Source organism: Jaculus jaculus, chromosome 1, assembly GCF_020740685.1.
Source record: "Jaculus jaculus isolate mJacJac1 chromosome 1, mJacJac1.mat.Y.cur, whole genome shotgun sequence".
NCBI classification, from domain to species: Eukaryota; Metazoa; Chordata; class Mammalia; order Rodentia; family Dipodidae; genus Jaculus; species Jaculus jaculus.
In genome coordinates, this window is record NC_059102.1 from 245038296 (window position 1) to 245044443 (window position 6148).

Consider the following 6148-nt stretch of genomic DNA (forward strand, 5'->3'; position numbering starts at 1 on the left):
GCATCTGGAGTCTGTTTGCAGTGGCTGGAGGCCATGGAGCACCCATTGTCTCTCTGTATTTCTCTCTGCCTGCCCCTCTCTGCTTGAAAATAAATAACAAAAAAAAAGAGAGACATTAAACTATATGTGTTTAGGGCTCAGTTGTAGAGCACTTGCAAAAGCCATGGGGTTTGATCCTCCAAAAAACAAATCAAAAATATATGTTTTAGAGTCAGAGTGCCTCAGTTTCTTCCTTTGGAAACTGAGCATGTGAGAACCTCCCACTCTCATACACAGTGTGGCTGTGGCTCATGAGCTCACGAAGTTAAAACACTTCTTTGCACATAGTCTGCATTCAGTAAATGGTAGTGATTTTTCAAAAGGTATTTTCTTGCATTTTAGTCAAAGAAAAAAGTTTCCAGGCTAGAGAGATGGCTTACCAATTAAGGTGCTTGCCTGTGAAGCCTAAGGATCCATTTTCTACTCTCCAGGTTCCACATAAGCCAGACGCACAAGGTGACTCAAGCATGCAAGGGTGCACATGCGCACAAAGTGGCGCGAGTATCTGAAGTTCAATCACAGTGGCTAGAGGCCCTGGCGAGCCAATTCTCTCTATCTCTCACTCTCTCACATTAAAAAGAAGAGGAGGAGGAGGAGGCCAGTCTGTTAGGTTTACGTTAGGGAAAAAAAAGAAGAAGTTTCCAGCTTTCTCACATCTAACACCCAATAGTAAGATTTCTGCATAATTATATTTTTGAAAATTTAAACCTGTTTACCAGTGACCAAGTTACACTTCCTGTGGCTTACTAACTAGAGACTTTTGTTTTGTTTTGTTTTCTGAGTAGGGTCTCACACTAGCCCAGGCTGATCTGGAATTCCCTGTGTAGTCTCAGGGCCATGAACTCAAGGAGATCCTCCTACCTCTGCCTCCTGAGTGCTGGGATTCAAGGCGTGTGCGCCACCATGCCGGCTCTAGTTACTAGAGCCTTTTAAAGGTCATCCTCTCCTGTATTGGGTCTGGGCCACAGCAGGGTCTACCAGAAACAGATTAGAACCTCACACTTCTGGCTTCTCAACATGATAAGAAGTGAGTGTTTTGAAGGAAGGGGACTTTGCACTGAGGTAGACAGCATCTGACCCCAATGAAAATGGGCCATAAACAGGCTACATGTGACCTCCTTCTCCCACCCTGTATGAGCTTTGACTCCAGCCAATGCCCACGCCCCTGCTCTGTGAGAGTTACCTTAGTTCAGGGCATTTATCTGCTCACAAGAACGCGCTGAAGTGAAAGGTAGGAGGATCGCTGTGAGTTCGATGCCAGCCTGGGACTACAGAGGAAGTTCCAGGTGGGCCTAGGTTAGAGTCAGCCCTACCTCGAAAAATCCACGGAGAATGCGCTCTGGTGGTCGAAAGAGGGGGCTCAGCGGAAGAGGTTCAAGCTGTCCCATGCACCCCCCCTTTCCCGATCGCCTAGACTTTGTAATTATTAGCATGTCCCTAATATTTCCTTGTTTATGTTTTTCTTTAGTGAAACACCTTTTCAGAGTTGGGCAGGGCTGGGAAGACGGCTCGGCCCATAAGAGCACCTGTGCAAAAAGCTCGAGGCACTGAGGGAGTGTGAGTTTGATTCTCCCGCACCCCCATTAAAAGGCTGGGCTTGGCCATTCGTGCCTGTTACCCCAGTCCTGTGAGTCCAGCAGAGACTGGAGAATGCTGGGCCTCGCTGGGCAGTCAGTCAGGTTCAGTGAGACTCCATCTCAAAGAAGCACACAGATAAGACAAAACCTGGTGTGGTGGCGTATGCCTTTACTCTTAGCACTGGGGAGGCAGAGGTAGGAGGATCGCCATGAGTTCGAGGCCAGCCTGAGACTATATAGTGAATCTCAGGTCAGCCTGGGCTAGAATGAGACTCTACCTCAAAAAAAAAAAAAAAATTAAAAGTGAGAAAAGAGGGCACCTGATACTCTCTTTTTGCTTCCACACGAGTGCACACAGGGCACGTACATCTGCACACAGACTGAAACAAGTCAAAAGAGGACTGGGGGTGTATATGACTCAGGGGCAGAATTCTTGCTAAGCATGATGAGATCCTAGGTTCTATTCCCATCCAAAATTTATTTGTTTTTAAATTTAAAAAAATGTGAGTATGTAAGTATGTGCTTGTTCACAATTGCGTGAGTGCAGGCATGCTCTCCGCATGGTGCGTGGGGTGTCAGGGGAGAAGCTCGTCACTTTCTACCTTGCCTGTGGCTGAGGCTCTCTTTGCCTCCAGCTGCTGGGGTTCCCTCCCGTCTCCACTCCCGAGTGCAGCACAGGGGTACACAAGCCGGTCACGTCATCTAGCTTTTTCTCATGGGGTCTGAGAATCAAACCTGAGTACCCATGCTTGAGAAGCAAACACTTTCTCCGCTGATCCGTCTCCCCAGCCCGGTTCCCAACACTTCACGAAACTAGAGACGCACATTGATACATTGTATTTCTAAAATGGCTTCGTCTTAACACAGCATGCTGGGAGCTCTTGACTACTTGCTCAGTACTCTCAGTTGAATTACACCTATGAAAGAAAATCACTGAAGATGTGTACACGGCACCCACGCATTCTCCCCACACGCCCCCCCCCTTTTTTTTTGGTGTTTCAAGGTAGGGTCTCTCACTCTAGCTTGGGCTGACCTGGAATTTACTCTGTAGTCTCAGGGTGGCCTTGAACTCATTGGTGATCCTCCTACCTCTGCCTCCCAAATGCTGGGATTAAAGGCATGTACCACCATGTCCAGTTTATGGAGGGATTTTTTTTAGAAGAAATTCAATATTTATTATTAAACAAGATGGATTTTTTTAAATTAATTAATTTATTTATTTATTTGAGAGCGACAAACACAGAGAGAAAGACAGATAGAGGAAGAGAGGGAGAATGGGCGCGCCAGGGCTTCCAGCCTCTGCAAACGAACTCCAGACGCGTGCGCCCCCTTGTCCATCTGGCTAACGTGGGACCTGGGGAACCGAGCCTCGAACCGGGGTCCTTAGGCTTCACAGGCAAGCGCTTAACCGCTAAGCCATCTCTTCAGCCCAAGATGGATATTTTATAAAGGAGAAAGTCACCTCCACCCCTGAGAGTTCCATTCTAGATAGAAAACAGGAGGGATGTTTTATCTTGATTGGTTAATTTTATGTTAATTTTTAAAAATTATTTTTCCTTATTTGAGAGAGAGAAAGGCAGAAAGAGAGAGAGAATGTGCAACCAAGGCCTCTAGCAACTGCAAACGAACTCCAAATGCATGCACCACCTTGTGCATCTGGCTTATGTGGGTCTTAGGGAATAGAACCTGGGTCCTTTGGCTTTGTATGCAAACACATTAACCATTAAGCCATCCCTCCAGCCTCAATTGGTTAATTTTAACTTGATGCCTATATGTTACTAGTCGGGTCTATTTTAGTCTCTAATCTTTTTTGTTTGTTTGTTTTTTGTTGTTTTTGTTTTTCGAGGTAGTCCAGGCTGACCTGGAATTCACTATGTAGTCTCAGGCTGACCTCAAACTCACAATGATCCTCCTACTCCTGCCTCCCAGGTGCTGGGATTAAAGGCGTGCGCCACCATACCCAGCTTATTTTTAATATTTTTAGTTAATTATGTACTTTACTGAATGAACGAATCACATGTTGGCCCCTTCCGCAATGTTCTCTGAGCCTTGGGGGGTGTGCTTTGTCCCCTTAAATGCTCTATGCACCTTTGGATTTCTGCTTTGTCAATGGGCCTATTTTAGGAAATATTATTTTTAAAAAAATATTTTATTTATTTATTTACTTGAGAGCAGGAGACAGAATGGGCGCACCAGGGCCTCTAGCTACTGCAAACCAACTCCAGAGACATGTGCCACCTTGTGCATCTGGCTTACATGGGTACCGGGGAATCGAACATTGGTCCTTAGGCTTCATAGGCAAGCGCCTTAACTGCTAAGCCATCTCTCCCGCCCAGGAAATATTATTTTTTAAGAAAATTGATATCCTAGGTAAGTCTCTGGATGGGAGGCTGGATTCTGGAGTCTGAACTGACAGGGGTCTCCTTACCCAGCACCTCCCAGTGTTAGACCTTGTGAGCAACAGACTGTCGTCGTGGGACATGGCACCTCAGCGACACTATAGAGAAGCTTCGCTCATCCCTGGGATCATGTGGGGTTCTGGAAGGACATTTTTTAAAAATGTATTTGCTGGCAGCTGATTGGGCTGTGCCAGGTGTCGGGCCTGTGAGGGTTTCTCCGGAGGAGAGCACAGTTCCCGGTGGGTGGACACCATCCAGTTAGGGGCCCCGGTGGAACATGAAAGTTGGTTGGGGAGGGGTGAAGTGTTGCTTTCTTTCCCGGAGTTCACACGGTTCTTCTAATTCTCCCGTCTTGAGGTGTCAGAACTTAAGTTTCTCAAGCACTTGCTGTCAAAGCTCATACCAGTTGCCTCCCGGGCTCTTCCAGCCTTCTGCTTTGAGCTGACAATCACCCCGCTGGCTTCCTGGACCCCGAAGCTTTCACCGGTAAACTGAGTCCCAGTCCCAGCTGGCTTGGAAAACTTTTCCCCTGGGCAGATGCAAACACACGTCTTCACCCCAAATAGAGCGAAGATGGCAGACCAAAGTACCATTACACCCACACCAGCTCGGAGAGCAAATGTGTCTATGGTGGTGGTGGTGGGGGGGGGTCACAGGACATAAGGAGGGGTGACATATAAGGATGTGGGGCCCCAAAGCAGCCGCTTTGATGGGGCTCCCTGTGTCAGAATTACTCCACGGATGCTCCTCCCTTGGCATCAGGATGAGGGCTTACTCACAGAGCATGGGGACCCAGAGCAACTGCACCACGGAGAAGTCTCATTCCACCCTGGATGACAACTTCCCCGTGGCCGCTTCTAGAAGCTCCTTGTCCCTGTCCAGGAGTGTGAGACCCCAGAGCAGCCCTTCTGTGGGACCCGCTATGTCACGATCACCCCCAAGGATGCTTGTCCCTTGGGGTGTGGGCCTACCTACAGAGCTGAGACCCCAAAGCAGCATTTCAGAGGGGCCCACTCTGCCGGGATAACCCTTGGGGAGGCACTGCCATCCACCTCCAGCAAGGGATCACTAACAGAGCCCAGAGACCCCAAAGAAACCAACTCCATGGAGCTCTTGTATGGGGACTAACCCCACAGATGCTTCTCCCCCAGTCTCAGGGGCAAGACAAGTTTACAGAGCGGGAGACCCCCAAAGCAGCACTTCCGTGGGGCTTCCTACATTGGAATTACTGCAGCGGATGCTTCTCCCTCAGTCTCGGGGTGAGGGCTTGCTTACAGAGCATGCAGACTGCAGAGACACCACCTCAATGGAGTCATTGTTCCTGGATCTTTTCCTCTGTGCCGTCAAAAGATCTTATGTGTTATTGTATACAGCTGGTGTAGGGTGTGCCGAAATCTCGGGGGGGGGGGCTGATGACCCTCCCCACACTGTCTCTTGTGATTTGATCCAGCTTTTTAAATATAACTTTTAATTTAATTTATTTATTTGAGAGAGTGATACAGAAATAGGCAGGAGGCCAGAGAGAGAGAATGGGTGCACCAGGGCCTCCAGCCACTGCAAATGAACTCCAGATGCGTGTGTCCCCTTGTCTATCTGGCTTACATGGGTCCTGGGGAGTCGAACCTGGGTCCTTTGGCTTTGCAGGCAAGTGCCTTAACCGCTAAGCCATATCTTCAGCCCCTGATCCAGCTGTTTTTGATAAAGCTGGTAATAGTTGTTTATACCTTTCAATGTGGATGAAATGTGCCATACACCACGTGACACCAGCTTTTTCTGGCCCTCCAGTTTACTGACTTCTTAGGGGCTCCTCAGTCTCCACCATCAAATAAATCTTTCAGATATTTACCTTTTTTTTTTCTTTTATTTTTTGCGGTTTTTCAAGGTAGGGTTTTGCCTTAGCCCAGGCTGACCTGGAATTCACTATGTAGCCCTGAACTCATAGGACCCTCCTACCTCTGCCTCCTGAGAGCTGGGATTAAAGGTGTGCACCACCACACCTGGCTTTAATGTTTGCCTTTTCACACATTTCTCTGTGTATGCACCCTAGTGTTTCTTTCTGGAGTTCTCTCAGTAAAACAAGCCTCCACCCAGAAATGTGCTAAAAATTTTCTGAGTGGTTTTGTTATACTGAAG